At 31.6% G+C, this 24421-nt stretch overlaps 1 protein-coding gene across 3 annotated transcripts in view; it reads left to right on the plus strand.

Annotated features, from left to right (window-relative positions):
* Window positions 1–1021: 1021 nt before the first annotated feature.
* LOC127732150 (solute carrier family 12 member 8-like) overlaps window positions 1022–24421 on the plus strand; it is a 44333-nt gene continuing 20933 nt past the window's right edge. Inside the window, exons 1-2 of one of the 3 annotated variants that reach the window (XM_052241222.1) lie at window positions 1022–1076; window positions 9540–9623. The gene's annotated coding sequence lies outside the window, so the exon portion shown is untranslated. Of the gene's footprint in view, window positions 1077–9539; window positions 9624–11573; window positions 11663–19689; window positions 19722–24421 lie in introns of those variants that run through there. The other 2 variants (XM_052241223.1, XM_052241224.1) reach the window with 2 other exon arrangements.

Consider the following 24421-nt stretch of genomic DNA (forward strand, 5'->3'; position numbering starts at 1 on the left):
TAGTGGTCCTAAAATACTCCCTTGTGGTACCCCACATGTAATATATCTTAAATCAGATTCAGTACCATTTATACTAACTTTTTGTTGTCTATTACATAAATATGATTCAAACTATTTAGTACATTTGACACCCATTATTTGTAGTTTGTTACACAATATATGATGATCGACCGTGTCAAAGGCTTTTTGCAAATCTAACATTATCATTCCAGTAAAGAGTCCCTTAGCAGATTCATTTTTAATATGATCTAACAAATGAATAAGACATGTATCTGTGGAATAGGCAGATCTGAAACCAGATTGTAAATTATAAAGTAGATCATTTTCCACCAGATATTTCTCAAGTTGTGAATATACTGATCTTTCAACAATTTTAGAAACAACTACTAAAATACTAACTGGTCGATAATTTCCGATATCCAACCTGCTATTTTTCTTATATATAGGACACACTCTAGCTGTTTTCATCTCATCAGGTACTATGCCTGAAGTTATCGACAAATTAACTATATATGTAATTGGCTTTGCTAAAATACTCGAGCCATCTCTTAAAAACCTTGATGGTATTCCATCTAATCCAGTACTTTTACTTGGATTGAGTTGTTGTAACTGTTTAAAAATATATTCTTCAGTCACAGGTTTTAATTTAAAACTCAAATCGTTACACTTAACAGTGTTATAAAAAAATTTAAATATGTCTGTTTTGATATCAAACACTTTTGGAACTGGTGGTAATTTTGATACTAAATTATCCGCTATAGTTGTAAAAAAGTTATTAAAATAGTTAGCCACATACATACATGTTCAATCAGAATATTGTGTTGTGACATAAAACACTGGTTATAAAACGATAAAATTGGTGCTCAGGTATTTCGTCCTTCCTTCACCGCCATTAACCAATTATCTTTTCAGATCTTTTCAGTCACTATTCTGATCTGATTAAAATCCGGAAACAATCACCTTCGTTCTATTCCGAACTTGTGCAGACTATTACAAAATTGAAATGATTGAAAATCGATGGGTTTTTGTGTGCGTTTAACATGTTTAATATTCTTAAGTAATGTGACAGTCATTTGGTAAGAAGTTGTAAGATAGATTTGTCTGTATCCCTACATTTCTCCCCATATTTTGTCCAATCATTTTAGGTCTACACGTATGCACTTTGCCGTATGCGTAGCCGTTGAAAATATCTACAGCCGCAGCAACCCAATCTTTTTGTTTTATTTAATCAACTTATTTTTACATTTTATCGTTTGATTTTTATCCTTTTTCGTTCATATTTTAATCCTTTAACTTATTAAACATATGGTAGAAACACCCAATTGTCTCATTAAAATGAATCAAAACAGTTTTTAAAATCAAAAATTTAAACCTAGATAGAATTATAATTGATGTAAATAGCACTTAATTTTAAACACTTGTTTTTAAAATTCACAATCTTACCTGAATATAAAGTTTTAAACTTAAGCACCCCAACACACTGTAACTTTAAATGTAAATATTTGATTAAGCACTAAACCCATATATCCCAAGTGGGAGTGCTCCGATATATAACGGAGGAAAATACCTGTACAGAACAGAACAGAACAACCAGTGCACTTTGCCGTATGCATAGCCGTTGTAAATATCTCTAGCAGCAGCAACCTATGGCGCCGCAGTGTAGTCCAAATAATTATGACATCTAGAAAGGCTATTTCTGATTTTTGCTGTTGTACCTTCCTGTAAATTATCAAAAAAGCCGTACAAAATGCCATAGTTATTTGGACTAGTGGCAGTGGAAATATAGAAACTATATCCACATAACACTGTACCTTAGAATTTAATATTACAAATACAAATTTTCCAAAACTGACGTTTTCTGGTTACACTAACAACGGTCTTAATTGTAGGGGGATATAATCGGTTTTGGGCTTCTGTGTCAAGATAGATTTTCTGAACGCTTCCCACAAGTGATAAGGGCTTTAAGGGGTATGTGCATGGACGAACAGGGATAACACTCCAATTCACAACACTGTGATAAACATATACTTTCTATTGAATTTGCAATGAGGCATTTCAAAGTGAATCACCATCAATCAACAGCATTCACTGTGAAAATTCCCCATCTGATCGAACCAGCTTGTGCATACCATGTGTACTGTATATTCATGTCACCAAGAATATACCTTCTTTCTAAAATGAAGAAATGCTTAGATACTAGGGCTAGAAAAACTAATTTCAATGGGTATATTACTCCCCCTAATTCACTACCATCATATTGTTAGGAGAATGTAAAACTGAAGGGTTAACAAGAATATTAAAACTGATACAATAATCCTTCCTGTTTCTCAAAGTTATCTGATAGTTCCAAAGTAAAAAACTGAGCTGCTTAAGAACTCTTTTGTTTATATTAGATTTGTTCTTTACTTACAATGTATACACGTATGAATTGTATGTATGTTCACAATGTGTAAAAATCATAAAATGCAATTAACTTTTAATTTTATTGAACAATATTTTAAGAAGAATTTGACATAGTCCTGATAAATTCATAATTTCTGGTATATTTTTTAGATTGTATTATTTTGATATAAATCGTACATTTTTTTCAAATTTTACTTTTCACCTTTTTACCTATTTCATCATATATAGCACATTGAACTATATATGATTGGTTTTTTTAATATTTGTAAACATCTGTCTTTGGTTAACATGGCTGTAATTGTATTGTAATGTTATGGGGGCCTCTGGGAATACACGTATTAGTTATTGTAATTATTATAGATCTATTTGAAATAAATGTGTTTGGATAGATGAAATTCACTTACAAAAAAATAAAAATTGTCAGAACAAAAACAAAAGTGAACTCTCTTTTATGAATTTCATGAATTTGATTATGTTTCCTTAATATGCAGTACACTTTAGAATGAAGTCACAACATTCCAAACACAATTGATGGTACACCAATTGTGAAATGATTCAGACAAATACATCATTCAACTGGGTCAAGATGAGCAATTCCTCTGCCCATATTGTAAACTTGGATATGTATGAAGGGTTGTTTTGAAGTTAGGACATTTTCACATATATGTGGTTAAATTTTCAGTGTATGACGTGCAATTCGTTTTTCTGGTAATCATGGTAATTTTGCATACCCTGAAAAACCCTTTGTGATGGGTCTTCTCAAGGTAAAAAATCCCCTTTTCACACAATAAGATCTATGAAAATTTTATTCTTTGCAAACATAGTGTTGACACCTTTATTCTATGGTCATGATGGTCCTCTGCTCTTCAAATCAGCACAAATGGTAAAACTCAGTATTTTGTAAGTTGTTAAAGATTGAAACATGTCCAATATCACTGCACAGAGATTTTTGGTTTACACACTACAATGTAGTTTTGAGTACCTCAATTTTTGCCACATTAAGGATTTTGACCCAACTGTAAATTTTGAGGTCAGTTTTATTATAACATGTAGGTTTTTGAAGGTAAAGCGTTCCAAATTGTATGTTTTCAAATTTAAATGAATTTAGTGAATGTTTAAAGCAATTGCATGAATAGAAAAGTACTTACTGAAATAAACTTTTTTATAGAAGCAATTGTATACAGTGTTCTCCCGGGGGATTTTTCGATAACGCTGTGGTAAGCACGTAATATTGGATTGATTCACCTTTTGCGTTTTCGACGTGATGTTACATTTGAACTGCCATGTTAGTTATATAGTATTAAATAGACAGAGAACTGTTTTTTTTCATATATATATATGCATTTACAGAAATGAAAATAAGTTTATACATTTTATTTAGCATTGTAAATCAAAAAGAATATATATATGTAAAAAAAAAACTGTGGATTCATTTATTTTCATCAGTTCATGGGTACCATACTTATTTTTGTGGATGGATGAAAAAATCATATTTTTCATGGATATTTAATATCATGGTTTTGTCAAAGTCTGCATACAAACCTATAGAAAATGTGTACTTTTTGTGCCCCACCTACCATAGTAGAGGGGCATAATGTATTCACGCCTGTGCGTCCGTCCATTCGTCCGTCTGTCCCGCTTCAGGTTAAAGTTTTTGGTCGCTTCAGGCAAAAGTTTTTGGTCAAGGTAGTTTTTGATAAAGTTGAAGTCCAAGCAACTTAAAACTTAGTACACATGTTCCCTATAATATGATCTTTCTAATTTTAATGCCAAATTAGAGTTTTGACCCCGATTTCATGGTCCACTGAACATAGAAAAATGATAGTGTGAGTGCATGGATCCATGTACTATGCATGTACATGTATGCACACATTCTTGTTTAAATTCTTTTTTTTCCCATTTTTTCATATTTTATTGAAATCTGTACATTTGTTAGTTGAAAAACATCAAATACCGGTACCTTATCCCGGCCTCGTTAACATTAGTAAATAGCATATTTATACAGCTGTTAGTATTTGTTAGTAATATACATACAATATTGCATACTTAAAAAATTATATAACATGTCAGAAATATCAATAAAGAAGCTTACCATTAAGATAATCAAGTATAATTATCTTATATAACAAATGCACAGGTTATCAAAAATATAGTTTGTGTATTTTGGTGATATATTTTAAGATAAGTATTTTGAGTATGTCTGCAGATTTTTAAGCAATCAAAAGGATTTTTTTTTTAACAGTTGTTTTGTTTGTTTGGGTTTTTGTATTGCACAGATGAATTTTATAATATTTTCTCATAAAAGAGCCAATATATCATATGACAATTTTATTTCTACTAAATTATGTACACATTCACATTCTAAAAACAATTAATCAATCACTAAAAAGTATGGCAAAAACATTCCAACTCTTGTTAAAAATATATACTCTTTTATTATACGACCGCAAAAAGGTCATTTTTTGCGGTCGTATATTGGTATGACGTTGGTGTCGTCGTCGTCCTCCGAAGACACATTGGTTTTCGCACTCTAACTTTAGTTTAAGTGAATAGATCTCTTTGAAATTTTACCATAAGGTTAAATATCACAAAAGGCAGGTTAGGATTGATTTTAGGGGTTATGGAATTAGGGGCCAAAAATAAGCATTTTCTAGTTTCCAGACAATAACTGGAATGGTGTATGGATCTCTCTAAATTTATACTACAAGTTTCCATACCACAAAGGGAGGGTTAGGATTTGCTTTGGGGGGGTTATGGCTCAAACCGTTTAGGAATTAGGGGCAAAAAAGGGGGAAAACAAGGTTGTCCTGGTTAATGGACAAATATTTTAGTACAAAACATAATTTAAAGCAGTGTAAGGGAGATAAATCAAATACATCATTGAAATTACCTCCCTTACACTGCTTTTAAATTATGTGTAAAGTAATGGTTAATGAACAATTAAGATAATTTAAAACAGTGTAAGGGAGGTAATCCAAATACAACGTTTTGGTTACTTCCCTTACACTGCTTTTAAATTATGTTTAAAGAAATGCATATTTATAAAGGAAGACCAGTAAAAATATCTGCAAATGTTGCATCTTTTTTTTTTACAAAAAAATCCATATGAAAGATTTGACACTATATTTTAAATTCTATTATAAAATAAATTAAGTTAGTACTATGGTAAATTTAAATGGGTAATTATGATTGCAAACTCTTTCTTCAAATATTATTTTTTTTTTCAAATTTCAAATATGGAAAAATTTCAAGAAGTAATCTTTAATTGCACAGTATGGCGCATTAGATTTGTAAAATCTTTGACCACATTTATTTATTTGTTATGCCGAATCTAACCGTGTTTTTAGATTTTTAATTTTGGGTCCAGTTTTCAAATTGGTCTACATTAAGTTCCAAAGGGTCCAAAATTAAACTTTGTTTGATTTTAACAAAAATTGAATATATGGGGTTCTTTGATATACTGAATCTAAACATGTATTTAGATTTTTGATTTTTGGCCCAGTTTTCAAGTTGGTCCAAATTGGGGTCCAAAATTAAACTTTGTTTGATTTCAACAAAAATTGAATATATGGGGTTCTTTGATATGCTGAATCTAACCATGTATTTAGATTTTTTATTTGTGGACCCCGCTATCAAATTGGTTTATATTGAGGTCAAAAGGGTCCAAAATTAAACTTCGTTTGATTTCATCAAAAATTGAATTATTGGGGTTCTTTGATATGCCAAATCTAACCGTGTATTTAGATTTTTAATTTTGGGTCCAGTTTTCAAATTGGTCTACATTAAGGTCCAAAGGGTCCAAAATTAAACTTTGTTTGATTTTAACAAAAATTAAATATATGGGGTTCTTTGATATGCTGAATCTAAACATGTATTTAGATTTTTGATTTTTGGCCCAGTTTTCAAGTTGGTCCAAATTGGGGTCCAAAATTAAACTTTGTTTGATTTCAACAAAAATTGAATATATGGGGTTCTTTGATATGCTGAATCTAACCATGTATTTAGATTTTTTATTTGTGGACCCCGCTATCAAATTGGTTCATATTGAGGTCAAAAGGGTCCAAAATTAAACTTTGTTTGATTTCATAAAAAATTGAATTATTGGGGTTCTTTGATATGCCAAATCTAACCGTGTATTTACATTTTTAATTTTGGGTCCCGTTTTTTAAATTGGTCTACATTAAGGTCCAAAGGGTCCAAAATTAAACTTAAGTTTGATTTAAACAAAAATTGAATTCTTGGGGTTCTTTGATATGCTGAATCTAAACATGTGTTTAGATTTTTGATTATGGTCCCAGTTTTCATGTTGGTCCAAGTTGGGGTCCAAAATTAAACTTTGTTTGATTTCAACAAAAATTGAATATATGGGGTTCTTTGATATGCTGAATCTAAACATGTATTTAGATTTTTGATTATGGGCCCAGTTTTCAAGTTGGTCCAAATTGGGGTCCAAAATTAAACTTTGTTTGATTTCAACAAAAATTGAATATATGGGGTTCTTTGATATGCTGAATCTTACAATGTATTTAGATTTTTTATTTGTGGGCCCCGCTATCAAATTGGTTCATATTGAGGTCAAAAGGGTTCAAAATTAAACTTTGTTTGATTTCATAAAAAATTGAATATATGGGGTTCTTTGATATGCCAAATCTAACCGTGTTTTTAGATTTTTAATTTTTGGTCCCGTTTTTAAAATTGGTCTACATTAAGGTCCAAAGGGTCCAAAATTAAACTTAGTTTGATTTTAACAAAAATTGAATTCTTGGGGTTCTTTGATATGCTGAATCTAAACATGTGTTTAGATTTTTGATTATGGGCCCAGTTTTCAAGTTGGTCCAAGTTGGGGTCCAAAATTAAACTTTGTTTGATTTCAACAAAAATTGAATATATGGGGTTCTTTGATATGCTTAATCTAACCATGTATTTTGATTTTGGACATTGGACCATAATAGGTAAATTAAAAAAAAATCAAGTTCTTAGACCACATTCTTTCTGTGTCAGAAACCTATGCTGTGTCAAATATTTTATCACAATCCAAATTCAGAGCTGTATCAAGCTTGAATGTTGTGTCCATACATGTACTTGCCCCAACTGTTCAGGGTTCGACCTCTGCGGTCGTATCAAGCTGCACCCAGCGAAGCATTTTATTTTTAACAGCAATTATTTTTTCAATGCTGTATACATGGTATAGAGACTTTATTCTATTCTGCACTGCCTGCAATGTTAAAGCATATGATACTTCCATGGTTAAAGCTTTCTTAAAATATTTGCAGTTAATTATATATCGTTTTATTTGCAGAAAAATCAAATTAACAGCATCCCCCCTAAATGATTTTGTAATATCTCCAAACAGAAAACTTTTTATAGTAAATGGAACACTTATACCATTTGACAAAAACCAAGAGTCAATTTGATCAATGAATGTTTGTACAATCTCACAATTCCAAAATATATGTTCAATTGTTTCTGCATCTTTTTGGCAAAAAAGTACAGGTTAGATTGTCAATAACTTTTATTTTATTCAAAAATTTATTTGTACCTAAAATATATTGTAACCACTGCAGTTTGGTATTTGTTGGGACTATAAATGGTAATTTAAAAATTAATCTCCATTCATTTTCATCTGAACCTAAAATTTCATTCCATTTTTTCTGACCTGTTGAAACTACATTATTTCTTATTAATAGTGAATACATGTCTTTAGTTCCCCTTGAACTTTTCAAAAAAATCTTGGCAAATGAAGGAATAAATGGAGTGGCTAGTTTATAATTATCAAATACATTACACTTACCTGCATTTTTTATGGACACATTCTTGTTTAAATTCTTGGTTCACCTATACGCTCGTAATCCAAATTATCCATGAAAATTGGTATCTCACAAATAATTATGAATCCACAGTATGTAACAGAGTTGTTAACCATTTGTTTATCGTTTAAACTATCCCAATTTACAGTACACCCCTTGCAATATATCGTACAACAACTGCAATATTTGTTGTACAGGATACAGGTTAATCTAGTATTTTTTATGCACCTTCCATAGACAACTTGGCATTAAGTGTTACCCTTGACTGTCCTTCCGTCTGTCTGGAAGTCTTACCGCCCCTCCGTCTGTCCCATTTTTGTTTCCGCACTCTAACTTAAGTTTGCCTCATTCAAATTTTATGAAACTCGTACACAATGCTTAGAATCAAATTTAGCAGACAGAGTTAGAATTTGGCCAGTGAGTTACTTACAGTTCTAGAGTTATGCCCCTTTATAACTTGGAATATTTCAAATTTGTTCGTTTCCACATTCTAACTCAAGTTTTTCTCATATTTATTTTATGAAACTCATACACAATGCTAAATCTACAACACACAGGCAGAGTTTGAATTTGGGTTATGAATCATTTGCTGTTCTGGAGTTATGCCCATTTTTAACTTGGAAAATTGCAATGCTTGAGCAAGGGCATTCGTGTCCTCAGACACATTCTTCTTTTAAATTCTATAATGACCTTAATTTGTTGGTAAGCACTTAATCATTGGTGCTTTGCTTACAAGCTAACAAATAGATATTCATGTACCAGTATAATCAGTATACATACATGTATAATATACTCTCTTAATTTTTGGGGATTTCACAAAAATTCAGAATTATTTACGATATATATATATGACAATTATGAAATGTCATTGATGTATTCATGACCATCTAGTACATTGAAAAAGGTGGCCCTTTCTCTATTATATTGTTCTGACAGTCTGGATCCAGGATTTGAAAAAGGGGGGGGGCCCATGGGCCCCAACACTAGACAAAATTTGTAGTGGTATCGATAAAAAGTCTAGATTAACCATAAATGAAGCTCCATAAGGGGGGGCCTGGGCACCCCCCCCCCCCCTTTAAACCCGCCTCTGGTTCATTTAAGACAATTCATATATTCAAGTTGAAAAGACTTTACGACTCCTATCAAAGGGTCTTCAGTTCAACCAAGATGACATTTGTTAGCTTAAAAGTGTGTTGTTAATTGGTTCAGCTGGAACAAGAAATACTACATCAGTATACAATCATGAATGTAGCTGAGGACTGAATTCAAATATTTCAATTGTCAAATTCTCCCAAGTTGAAAAGTTACAAAAGGTTTGTTATTTTTTAGGTTGTACAAAATTCAAATACTAGGTAGTTCCTGAAATTGCAAAACTACATGATGAATATTTTGCTCACGCAAAGAAATATACGAGTAAGTACTTAAAAAATATAAACAAATGATGACTTTCAAGTACTACAAGATATATGGCAAAGGAGAAGGTCTGGTAAGGGCTCATTTTGTCCAAAAATTTGAAGTATATCTGATGAAAGATTTTGGACACTTAAGTGTCTACTTCAGTACTAGTTGATTCAATTAGTTTATGTAAAAGATTTGAACTGATGTGTACATTAAAGTTCATGAAGATGCTAAATATCAAGCTTAAAATATGAAAAATCTATCAAATATGCCATAAATCTTCACTTTTCAGATGTTTTTTGTCGAAAATTAGAGTGACTGCATTCGTGTTCAGTCTCAACCTTTATATATATGTTTTATGTCTTATCATCAAAGTTCAAACACAACATATATATATATTTAAATGTTAAGACTATACACAAGTGCGGCCACTTACATTTTAGACAAAAACCGTCTAAAAATTAGCACAAATACTAAAATTGTGAAGATTGCAGTTATTTTGCATTAATTAATGATGCTAGTACCTGATGCATGTGCATTGTATTGTAAAAAAACAGACCACATTTATATAACAAAAATATTCTACTTTCCAATAAATAGCTATAAGTTAACATTTTAACAAATTCGTAAAAATGCTATATTTTGGGGCCAAAAAAGGGTCTTAATACTGGTCCAGTGGTCTTCTCCTATTAGAACCACTAAAATAAAAATAAGGAGAAGTGGTATGATTGCCAACGAGACAACTATCCACCCAAGTTCATATGAAGTGGATGTAAGCAATTATAGGCAACCGTACGGCCTTCAACAATGAGAAAAACCCATACCGTTTAGTCTGCTATAAAAGGCCCTGACGTGAAAAATATGAAACAACACAATTGAGAAACCTAATGGCCTAATTAATTGCAAAACAATTTGAGAAAAACAAATATGACAGACAGACACGGACTAACGACAACCACTGAATTACAGGCTCCTGACTTAGGACATGCACATAAAGAATTTATTTACAATATTTACTTCGAATCAACCAGGCAGAAAGCAAATTTATTTATGTAATTTTTGTGTAGTAATAAGTATAGACACATATGCAAATAGAGACTGTTGTTATTTTAAGGTCACTGATGTTTATAATACATAACCTAAACTGGATTCAAGACCTTAAATTGAAAATTGATTAAATTCAATTTAATGATATTAATTTCTTATAAAACTTAATTAACAGTATTGAACATGTTTCTTTTCTGGCTTCTCAGTGGTTTTCTCTGGGCACTCCGGCTTCCTCCACCAATAAAAACTGGACGCCACGAAATAGCCCAAAAGGGGTGCTTAAAAGTGGCGTTAAAACACAAAAAACAAATCTTTTCTGGCTTCAACTTCATTTGTTCAATATAGATTAAGATTAGAATTATTAAACACAAACATGTACATCTTTTTACTTTGAAAAATCCCCTAATTCAGTTGAATTATCTCCCTTGAGCTGGAATATTAGTGATGAATAATTTGAAATATCTCCCGGTCACAACAATTTCTTTGTGGAGCTGTTTATTACAAAATGAATGGTATTTATTTCTTACTAATCTGAACCACAGAAATCCCGAAATTTATTTGAATTGTCTCCCTTGAGCTGGTATATTGGTGATGAATAATTTGAATTATCTCCCCTGTCACAACAGTTTCTCTCTGTGCAGCTGTTTATTACAGAATGAATAGTATTCATGGTATTATTTCTTAACTAATCTGAACCACAGAAATCTCGAAATTCAGTTGAATTAGCTCCCTTTAGCTGAATATTGGTGATGAATAATTTGAATTATCTCCCCTGTCACAACTGTATCTCTGTGTGCAGCTGTTTATTACAGAATGAATGGGAAATCAATACATGGTGTTAGTTTCTGCCAATCACATAGAAAGGTAATGTATTCCCTTTAATCAATATATGGATGTTTTTATCACTACAGAGGAAGCTGTAGGGCTTTCATTGTCAGTGTAAGTGTAGTGTTATCTGAAATTGTTAACATTATGGACTTGTAATTACAAATCTGGATTTCTTTGAGGTAAAGATTATTTCCTTTTAAATTTGAGAGTTTGTTTACTGTATACATGTAGATGTGGCAATTTTTAATTTGTGTCTAGTAAAGTGTGGCACTGTGGAAATTCTTAAATTAATTAGTGAAGTAAAAATGTACAACATATACAATGTATATAGAGTACAAGATAAAATATACAGGAACACAGGGGTTTTCCCAAGATTAATTGGGATGTCCTATTTTGGGTCATTATGGTGGTAAATTGGTAAATTTTTAATTGAAATATTAAAATTAACCTGATTTCTCAGAAATTTAATTGATTGGAAAATTTTATAATGGGACTCAATGATTTAGAAATGCTGTTCATTGAAAATCAGGTGTTTAGCTCAACTGGAGCATTATTTGTACTAAACATCTTAACTTTTGAAACCACCGATTTGAACCAAACTTTGTTAGAATGTTTCTTGAAGTCTCTGGTTTATGAACTATATATATATCTGATATTTTATCCTGAAAATTTCATAAAAAAAATCAGACCTCCATTTTTTATTTAGGATTCATGAAATGTCAACTTTTGTCTCACCTAGACAAAGTTGTCAAGGTGAGACTTAGGTGTGCTGTTCCAGGAGTTCGGCTTTAACAATTTGTTAAATTTTTATGCCCCTGAACTGAAAGTTGGGGGATATATTGTTTTACCCCTGTCCCCCATCTGTCCATCCGTCCCATTATGGGTATATAGTTATTCCAGATAACTCCTCCTACAGTTTGAATACTAGGAAGTTTTCACTTTGCTGGCTGTTTGTACATATATCATGTATATTGAAGGTGTGCATGAGGTCAGGGTTTTGATTTTTATTGATATTTGCTCTTTTGGGAGATAGTTGAACTTTGTCATTTTTGGAGTATATACTTGCATAAGAGGTGCATAGCGTTTCCGGATAACTCCTCCTACAGTTTGAATGCTAGGAAGTTTTCACTTTGCTGGCTGTTTGTACATATATTGAAGGTGTGCATGTGGTAAGGGTTTTGATTTTTATTATGCCCCACCTAGGGGCATTATGTTTTTTGGTCTGTGTGTCCATTCATCTGTCCGTCTGTCCCGCTTCAGGTTAAAGTTTTTGGTCAAGGTAGTTTTTGATGAAGTTGAAGTCCAATCAACTTGAAACTTAGTACACATGTTTCCTATGGTATGATAATTCTTTCTAATTTTAATGCCAAATTAGAGTTTTTACCCCAATTTCACAGTCCAGTGAACATAGACAATAAATGATAGTGCGAGTAGGGCATCAGTGTACTATGTACACATTCTTGTTAATATTTGCTCTTTTGGGAGATAGTTAAACTTTTTTATGCCCTGCCGTAGAGGAGGGGGCATTAACTTTTACCCTTGTCCGTCTGTATGTCCGTCCAAACGTCCGTACATCAGTACATCCCAAAATTGGTTTCCGTTCTCTAACTTGAGTTTGCCTCAACCAAATGTTATGAAACTTGAACACAATGCTTATTACCACAAAACTCAGATCAAGGTTGAATTTGGGTTGCGTCACTTTTACCTTTCTAGAGTTATGCCCCTTAACAAATGGAAAAATTGCTGAATTTTTAGTTTCTGTTCTCTAACTTAAGTTTGCCTCAACCAAATGTTACGAATCTTATACACAATGCTTATTACCACAATAAACAGATCAAGTTTGAATTTTGGTGGCATCACTTTTACTGTTCTAAAGTTATACCCCTTAATACAAATGGAAAAATTGCTGAAGTTTTCGTTCTCTAACTTAAATTTGCCTCAACCAAATATTATGAAACTTATCACCATAAAGCTCAGATCAAGGAGGAATTTGGGTAGTGTCACTTTTACTGTTCTTGAGTTATGTCCCTTTATAAAGTTATATGCACAAGGGGCATCATCTGTGTCCCATGGACACATTCCCCATTTATTTGGAGTATTTACTTGCATAAGAGGTGCATAGCATTTCCGGATAACTCCTCCTACAGTTTGAATGCTAGGAAGTTTTCACTTTGCTGGCTGTTTGCACATATATAGAAGGTGTATATGTGGTCAGGGTTTTGATTTTTATTGATATTTGCTCTTTTGGGAGATAGTTGAACTTTATCATTTTTGGATTATATATTGCATAAGAGGTGCATAGTGTTTCCGGATAACTCCTCCTACAGTGAACCATAGACCTATGTGCTCCCATGCTCAACTTTGTGTATTTTAAAATAACACTTTGCATCCCAGACACAAAAAATATCTCAAAGAAAGTTTGACTTTGTTATAATACAGTTACTTCAGAGTGGAGTGTGGGGCATTACTTTATCTAGTTTATAAGGTTATTTTAAGGGGAACCACTAATAATATGCCATGGAGATTATTGTGTCCTGCCCCCCTCAGTCATGGTCTTTTAACTGTAAAAATTTTGAATAATTTAAATTTTAAAAGTTTCTGATAAGGTCACTAATGCTTACGTCAATGATATTTGTCATGTTTGTTGTGTATTTGTGTCAGCACTATTACATGTGCATCTCATATTTTTGGAGATTATTTGAGAATTTCCCTTTCAGGCATTGTTCAGTCAATTAGCTAAGAAATTTAAGCATTGTTTACACTTCATAGTTGTGTAGTTCATGTCATCCCTTTAAAAGTTTTATGACATCCATCACAAGTTGGTTGAATGTTAGAATATACTTGTATCTGTGTCACAAATGACCATGAATATGTTCCAATTGTAGTTACCACAATCCTGTCCTGTTTTCCTAGATTGTGACATTACCCAATGAGACTAAATGTCCACAGATTTGTACTTGCATGAGCAATATGAAGGATGCCACATGTGATTGAGGAGTACCACTTATGTTAAGTCAAGGATATTGAATATCATTATGTAGTTATACCCCACGCAACAAGTTGCGGAGGGTATAATGTTTTTGACCCGTCCGTCCGTCTGTCCGTCCGTCAGTCCTGTCATCGCAACTCCTCTCAAACCACACAACAGAATTTCACGAAACCTTTTTAGATAATAAGGACATACTATGTAGTTGTGCATATCGACAGGAAATTACGATTCAATTTTTTTTCTAGGAGTTACGCACCTTTGAACTTATTTACTTTAATGTACTACTGCAACAGTTTGTCATCTCAACTCCTTTGAAACCACACAACAAAATTTCATGAAACTTTGTAGATAATAAGGACATACTACGTAGATGTGCATATCGACAGGAAATTACAATTCAATTTTTTTTCCAGGAGTTACGCCCCTATGAACTTATTTACTTTAATGTACTACTGCAACAGTTTGTCATCTCAACGTCCTTTTAATCATGGTTCATTTAATCATTGATTGGAATCTTTGCAAAGTTTCACCTTTGCATATGAACATGTGTGATTACCGGTAGGTCAGTTTTAAGAGGAACCAAGCACCTTATGATAATTGAATGATATTTGGTATGTAGGTGTATTATCTTTGGCTTCTCATTCTAATGAAATTGATTTGCCTACCCCCTTCAGTCATGGTTCATTGACATTGGATGCTACCCCCTTCAGTCATGGTTCATTGACATTGGATGTTTTGCATAGTCTAGTTTTCTATGTTGTGTTTTGTGAACTGTTGTTTGTCTGTTGGTATTTTTTCTTTTATAACCATGGCGTTGTCAGTTTATTTTCGACTTATGAGTTTGAATGTCCCTTTGGTATCATTCTCCTCTCTTTTACATGTTATAGTTTGTGATAAGGTCAGTTTAAGGTTAACCACTTATATGGTATACAGTTCTATTACCATTGCCATATATATCTCAATTCCTGGGAGATTATTTAGCCCTGAACCTTCACTCAGGATTCTTTGTCTTTTATTAGAAGTTTTGCCTAGTTTTATACATGTAAAAATATTGCAATTTTAATATCAGAATTTGAATTTCACAACAAAAATTACTTCATAGGAAAATATAAAGATCTCTGTGTCAACAGTTTATAAAGTTATTTAAGAATTTATAAACATGTAATCCTGACATATTTGATCTAAGTGTGACCCCAAATTTCTGTAAGACCATTGACTTTTCCTTTAGCCTACCATGGCTAATTAATCGACTGACTCAATGAACATACATCCTGTTGTTCAATAGTTATCATATGATAGTGGTGGTTTGCAGCTTTTATCCCATTCTATCCATATTCAATAAAAATTTCATCAATTTTTCTATAAATCTTTAAGGGAATTTTTCATTAAACCATCTCAGTTATTTTTCTCAATTACATTTATCGGCAAAATCAAAGTAAGTCAACTCCTTTGTGTGAAAATTATTGAGAAAGCATCATTTTTCCTAGTAAGTCATGAATAGTAAAAACCTTATTAAAATAGGATTATATCATGGTTTTATACATGTATACAAGTATGAACACTATTCCCCTCATTACATTCTTAATTCTATATTGTTATAAAACAAACATGTGACAAATACGGAATTTTTGTTGCAACATATTTTTGGTATGTTATTTAGATTTGCCATATAATTTTTTGTAATATTGAAGAAGTTAATGATCTGAAACTATTATATTACATTTACATGTACTTATATATATTCTTCCAGCATAGTAAGATAATTATTCAGTTATTGTTGGAATTGAAGTTGAATAAATAATGTCCATTTTTTAAAACATTTGTAAAAATAATGCAGTTATACAGTACAGAAAATAAATTCAGTGAAATTTCACTTTTAAGGGTGATTTTTTTGACAGTGTATTCAAGTGGGGGATTCACTCAAATTTTGTTGTCTCTTTCATTGATTGATATTTGATAAGGGCAAAGTTTGAACTTTGAACTTTTTATGACCTTAAACCCAAGCAATCCCCTTGTTGCACAGTGAGTAATTATCTAAACACCAGCGAGAGTAATTATCATCTGATCACTTTTTGTCATGTTACGTAACAGTATTTTTTTACCACAATTTTATAAAGTTATTATTCATTTAGTGATCTTTTTGCACCTATATTTTTATAATGTTTCGAGTGAGGATGTTTTTTAAAAATTCTTCAGTCATTCATTTAGCTCTAAATGAACAAATTTGCAATATTTACATGAACATGTATCTGATGTTTCCTTTTTGCTGTCAAAGAATTGAAACAAAAATTTAGCAATTGGTAGTTTCTTGGCAAATGAAATTTTTAACACTTTGGCTAGGGTTTTTAAGTGTGCAGTCACAGATCCAGAATTATAGAGTGGGGGATTTTATAGTGATCCAACTGATCATGGTTGGAGATTCCAGGCTTGTTTTCATCTATTTGTAACACCTGAAACCTCTAACGACCCCCCTTTGGATCCCCCAATTGTTTGGAAGTACTTGTTCAAGTTTAAGTGAGACAATTGCAAAGGCAGCCAAAATTTCAAAATCTCACAGACAGTGTGTTACCACATTTGAATTTGATACTTACTTATCAGATGCAGATCCAGGATTTGAAAAGGGGGCCCCCAAACTAGACAATGTTTGGTTTGGAACAGGTAAAAAGTCTGCATTAACCATTAACCATAAATGAAGCTCCAAAAGAGGGGCGTAACACTAACAGCCTGCCCCCCCTTGTTTAAATTCGACTCTGTTTAGTTTAAATCATTAAGTGATAAATTCTATTAAATATCTTGAAATGCTACAGGGTATATATACTGGGTCTGAGAGATAAGAGGTCAAAACAAATTTCAATAAGATTTAAATAACAATTTACTAGAAGCTTATAACAATATTGAAACAAAAATCATTTTAGATCTGAAATGAAATGTTTAAACATCTGGTTTAAATTTTCTATTTTCATGAACCATTTTAGAGCCTCCTCATGGGGTTTTTGATTATGTGATTACTTGGTCGTTTTTATAGTGATTATTTGATTACTAGACCAAATTTTTCATGATTATTTGATAATCTAGGACTGTATTTTTGATTATTTGATTATCTTGTTTAAAAAAATAATTAATGATTATGTGATTGTATTGGCAAAAAATTTGTGATTATGTGATTACTTAGACATCTCCATGAGGGGCCTCATTTTATCCCTAGAGACAATATTTAAATTTATTAATTAAAAAAGAATTGTTTATATTACTAAACTGTATGTGTTAATCATACCACATTCCCTCTATCAATTATATAAATTGTTTTTATAGGACCACAAAATTTTTTGCATCCGTACTATGTTATGGCGATGTCTGCGTCTGCGTCTGAAGACATTTTGGTTTGCAGACAATAACTTAGAGTATAAGTGTATGGTTCTCTATGGAATTTTAGCAAAAGGTTCCATACCATTAAAGGATGGTAACTTGGTTGGGATTGTTTTTTGTGGGTATTATCCTAGTGGTTTTGTAATTGGGGGTAAAAAAAGGTCAGTTTTACTGGTTCCTAGAAAATAAATTGGTTCACAGACATTAACTTTAGTATAAGTGTATGGATCTGTATAAAATTTTAGCACAAGGTTCCATATCACAATAGGAGGGTTGGGATTGATTTTGGGGTTTTTGTTGTAGCTGTTTTGTAATTAGGGGCCAGAAAGGGGCCAACAACGATTATTTGTCCGGTTTTAAGACAATAACTTGAGTATACGTGTACATATTTCTATTAAATTTTAGCACAAGGTTCCGCACCACAATAGGAAAGGTGGGATTAATTTTGGGGGTTATTGTCATAGCTGTTTAGGAATTAGGGGCCAAAAAGGGCCTAACAAAAACAATTATTTGTCTAGTTCACAGACAATAACTTGAGTATAAGTGTATCGATCTCTATTAAATTTTAGCACAAGGTTCCATACCCCAATACAAAGGTTGGGATTTATTTTGGGGGTTATTGTTGTAGCTGTTTAGTAACTAGGGGCCAAAAAAGGAGACAAAAACATCATGTTTCAGGACAATAATTTGTGTATAAGAGTATAGATTTATAAGGTTCCATACTTCTAAAGTTGGGATTGATTTTGGGGGTCATGGTCCAAACCGTTTAATAATAAAGGGGCCGAAAAGGGGCAAAAAACTAGGATTTTCTGGTTTCTGGACAATAACTTGAGTATAAGGTTATTTATTGCTTTTTAATTGTGCCACAAGGTGCAATACCTCAAAATAAAGTTTGGGATTGGATTTAGGGACTATGACCATAACGGTTAGTTTAAAGGAGTCAAAATTAATTCTTTTTTAATACTTTGTATAAATTGCTTATTTCTTTAGCAATTTCAGTGGGATTTTTCAAAGTCTTGAATTCTTGGGGTTCTGATTCTAATTGGGTATTTATTATTTGAATTTTGGGTCTGTTTTTGAATTGATCCATATTAAGGTTCAAAGGGTCCAAAATTAAACTTTGTTTGATTTCTTCAAAAATTGAAGTATTGGTGTTCTTTGATATATGCTGAATCTAACCATGTATTTAGATTTTTAAATTTGGGCCTGGTTTTCAAAATTAGTCCAAATTTGTGTCCAAATTAAACTTTGTTTGATTTCATCAAAAATGGAATTATTGGTCAAATTATTCGTTAAAAAAAAGTATTTGAAACAATTTGTATCATAATTTTTTTCAAGTAGGCTGCTTTTAAGGTGGGTAGGTAGGCAAAATCAGACAATTTAAATTTTATTTTTGGCCTGATTTCTGTGCATGACTATTTTTTCTCACTCTATTGAAAACTTATATGCAAGTATTTAGATAAGTTAAATAGTAATAAACAGTCTGAGTGTCAACAAATTTATACTGGACCAATAATGTCAGTAAACAAAAATGTAATATACATTACAAAATATTGTTTTCAATCTTCAAAGAAAGTTATTTAAAATTCTCAAAAGAAATAGTATATATATAGAAATTGAATGTGTTTCGACTACCATATTATCAATAGACAATTGTATGGTTACAAGTTTTCATCTTAAATATAACAAAAGTGGCATTTAAACAGATTGTATGTATTATTGAATGTTTTCATTACACAGTTGGGTATGGTTAAGCTTATCTTTTAAATTTGTCTTGCCTGAAGTCACGATCAAAACAATTTTTGAACTTTTATTTTTAAAATCACCTGTATATTTTATTTTGCTATGGCTGATCATCAGGTGATTGATCTTAACATTTTGTTGTAAGTTTTTTTTATCTATATTGTTACAGATGAGGGAAGTACATGTACTATATGATCCTATATTGACTTCCATGTTCAGACGAAATAGATTTTGAGACTGATAATAAATATAAATTACATAAATAATTGATAATGTATGTAATAATATTGATTTTTTTAATAGTTATTTTATGCTCATATAATCATATAAAAGAGATGTGTGTATGTGTATCTTTTCATCACATCTACAGGTTACACTTTTTTAGATATATAGACAATTCAATTTTCCATAAAAACTAATATTTATGGCTAAAACTGTGTCACTTTTACTATGAAGTTTCATAAAAAATCATACTCTCAGATCCGTACTCTGTCTTTTGTTGTTAGTGATGTATAAATACCCTGCCACGTCCGATCTGTGATTTTGTTAGATGTTTTTTCTGCTTTGTATCAATCTGATGAGTTAAGCCATTTTCAACTGATTTTTTGTAGTTTGTTCTTATGTTGTGCTGTTACAACACCACTGTCCCAGGTTAGGGGGAGGGTTGAGCGCTCACAAACATGATTAACCCCACCACATTCTTTATGTGCCTGTCCCAAATCAGGAGCCTGTAGTACAATGATTGTCATTGGTTCATGTCTGTCAAACTTGTTTTTTCGTAAATTGTTTTGTTATAAATTAGGCTGTTAGTTTTCTCTATTGAATTGTGTCATATTTTTCATGTTTGGGCCTTTTATAGCCAACTATACAGTATAGCCATAAAATAGCACATATCAAGCACTTCTCAATTCTGTATAAATATATAATAAAAAGAGTTACAAATATAAATCAATTGTTTTAAAAACAATTGTTAATGGTCTTTCCCCTCCGAAACATGATTGATTGGTTGGTTGGTTGGTTGGTTGGTTGGTTGATTGATTGATCATTTAGTTGATTGGTTGGTTGACCGAATAAACAAATTGGACCTAGCCTCTAGGATCAAGCGAAAAACAAACAACCTGAAATGATAAAGCACACATAATAAACAACTTAGTTCATTAAAGCACACATATGACAAGGAGAGCAGATACTATAATGCATACAACACAGAATGTATAACAATCATATAGTACATATAATACATAAGTACTTCAATTTGCAACAAATTTAGTCCAAGTGTAACAAATAACAGGCAATGTTAGCATACTGTAGTAACTTCACCATTCTGAAGATAATCTTTGGGTTCCCGTAGGCGTTGTTTGAGTTGTGTATAAAAAAAAAAGGAGGATGTGGTATAATTGCAATGAGACACCTCTCCACAAGAGACCAAATGACACAGAAATTAACAACTATAGGTCACCATACAGCCTTCAACAATGAGCAAAACACATACCGCATTGTCAGCTATAAAAGGCCCCGAAATGACAAATGTAGAACAATTCAAACGAGAAAACTAACGGCCTAATTTATTTACAAAATAATGAACGAAAAACAAATATGATACACAGAAACAAACGACAACCACTGAATTACAGGCTCCTGACTTGGGACAGGCACATACAGAATGTTGCGGGGTTGAACATGCTTGGCGGGCGCCCAACCCTCCCCCTAACCTGGGACAGTGGTGCAACAACACAACACAAGAACAGCAACTTCGTAATCAATGAAGAAAGTTGTTTGGTTAAGGTTAATCTGACGTTGGATGCAAGCAGTCTTCAGTAGTGTAAAGACTTTTTTTAAATCGCATGCATTATTTCAAATTTTTTTTGAAAAACTTTTAAAAAAAATGTGATTAAAAATTATAGTACTGGTATTTTTTGTTTATAAATATATGTAACATTATATATATATTTTATAACTCAGAAATTTTATACTATTTAATCGAAAGTGCATTAATCAGACGATTTAAAAAAAAATCATATTTCATACAGATATAGAAATGATGTCAAATAATAATTTGAATATGCAATAATTAATTCTGGTTAGTTTAGCAAAACAAACAACAACTACCTTGTTTGTTTAAGAACATTTTACATCATAAAATAATATGGGACAATCAGAACTTTTCATGTGGGACAATCAGAACTCTTAAATTTTATAAAGTGGGACAATCGGGAATAAACCTATTTATCCCGAAAAGTTCATATGCACTAATATTTTTGCAAATGTCAAAACATAGGGTTGTGCAGCATATTTTCAATATTTATAAATGCCTTGAACTAAGAGTTTTAACTTGTACTAAATTTCTGTACTACCCCTCCCTTTACTTTGAGTCTCCCCGAGATTTCAATTTGACTGCTATCCAACAGTATTTATACTGGTATAGTAGAGTTGATGTAAATGATAATTTTAAAAGTTACATTTTAAATAATTTCAGTATTTTCAATATTTCATTGATGAGAAGTTTTAAAGATAAGAATTTGCATGTTTAGAATTTAGTAGTGAACAACAGGCATGACAGGTGTTAATTTTATTAGTAGTAGTTCAGAAAAGTAATTAATTGTTTATTTCACATGTTCAGTTGACCACTGCTTGAGACATTAACTTAGAGAATTCTTATATAAATACATTTTGTCAAATTCAGCATTTCCATTTGGTAATTAAAAGGTCAAGGGTTTGATACTAAAGATAAATTTAGAAATATTTTACATAATAGGTAAAATTCCCAAGTTGTGTCTCTATGAGATGAAACATGGAGATCATATCTGGGAACCAGTAGGTAAACAAAACAAAATAACTATGAATATTAAATTATCTCCCCAAAAGAGGTCTTGTTTGGGAATCCGCTATATTTACAAAGTGCAACATATACAACATTGACTCTCTATCAACTATTGAATGAGTTTTCCTAAAACTTCACTAACTAGCTCCTCCTACTAGTATCAGTTTATCTTTTCAAATGTCACCTTCTGATGTTCAATTGCTAATTTTATCCATTAGCATTCTAAATATATGTTTGAAAAATTTTCAATTCTAAATTAATGAACCAACTATCTATCAAAATTAAGCATTTTGCTCACATGCCTTTGATGGTGTTCCTTCTCCTAATTTTTACTTTACTGTGTAGTGTTTTGTAAAGTTCTTTTTTTCCGTTGATGGCACGGGTACTAAGTCTTGTCCCTGAAATTTCCTATATATATACCATAATATATAAAGGTATATAGGTAAATCTTTTTCAGAGTCAAGTGCTTGAGTTGACAGTAATATCTGAGTTTTTTGAAGTATTATTTTTTTTATTGACCCTTGGTTTCTCCTTTCTTTTTAATGCAAAGTATACAATATCAATATATGTAGGCCTAACTGCAAAATGAAATCATCTGAACCAAGATTTTCACTGACCTACATATAGGGCTTTGGTGTTGGAATTTTCAGATACGAAATTGCTTAAGACGAAAAAAACAATATGACATCATATTTCTTCTCTGAAAATAGAGGTAGAGTTATAGCTTAATCAATTTAAGATACATATTTTGACCTTTATTGGATTAAACCTACTGAAAAGCCTATAACACTTTTGTATAGGAAAAAAACAATGAACTTTACAAGTTCGCAATGTCAAGCAATAGTATTTGTGATACGTACATGTATAAGGCCATAATAGAACAAATCCTAGGTTCTCAGGTTTTTTCAGAGCCAATAATGCAATTCTTTTTTTTAATTTCTGGCCACAATTTTCTTTCATTTTGTTAGAAATTTTCCCAAAAATGGTAAAAAAAATAAAAAAAATTCCTTCCCCAATTAAAAAAAAAAGTCTGATAAGAAATCTTGGATTTTTGTAAAAATGGCCTAATAATAAGATAAAAATATTTATTAAAAAACATGATGTAATGTCTGAGCATGTTCGTAACAGATGTTTCAATATGAAGTGCATAGTATCATGATATATAATTATTGACTATATATTTATGACAGAATATTGTTCAGTATTTAATTAGTCACACTATTATCATGATTATAAATTTTGCACATCAAAAGATAACAGGATATAATATATCAATATGTCATAATGTCATTCAATGACAAAAGTAAGGGATGATTTCATTTTAGATTATTTTGTAAAATCATTTGAAAATATATGAATATATGCAGAATTCCTGTGTCATCTATTCATTGTCACTAATATATGATCTGCATAAAGTATTTCTACAATAGAATTTTTACCTTGGTATAAAAGGGGGAAGAAATGCTTTGCCAGCCTAACATTTCTACCTAGCTGTTTCTTAGTTTGTTACATAGTGAAGAGGGTCTAGATGGGGGGGGGGGGGGGGGGGGGGGGGGGGTCCTCCATTTCTGTATTCTTTAAATTTTTAGGCCATTTGTCTCTATTCTTTATACTTTTTGCCCATTATTCTCTATTCTTTATAATTTAGCACCTCATTATTCTCTATTCTTCATTTTTTTGGTCCATTTTCTCTATTCTTTATATGTTTTGTCCATTATTCCCTATTCTTTAAACCCCCATCCACACCCTCATATAAATTGTATATATTCAGAGACAATAGCTATTTCCAAACAGGTTACCTACTCTGTCTCAGTGCAAATTAGGGGCAAACATTATAGCTGTTTTATGTTTTCTTCAAAGAAAAAATCATGGAAGAACAGTTATTTTTTTCCTTAAATTACACCAGTTGTAAGCTTGATTTTACTTCTTTTAGTTGCTCTTACTTAACAGAGTACCAGAATGTGCTACCACAGAGTAGGTAACCTGTCAAAAATTATATAATCTGGAGTCAAAAGTTGG

The sequence above is a fragment of the Mytilus californianus genome, unplaced genomic scaffold (assembly GCF_021869535.1).
Source record: "Mytilus californianus isolate M0D057914Y unplaced genomic scaffold, xbMytCali1.0.p SCAF_22, whole genome shotgun sequence".
Lineage (NCBI taxonomy): Eukaryota > Metazoa > Mollusca > Bivalvia > Mytilida > Mytilidae > Mytilus > Mytilus californianus.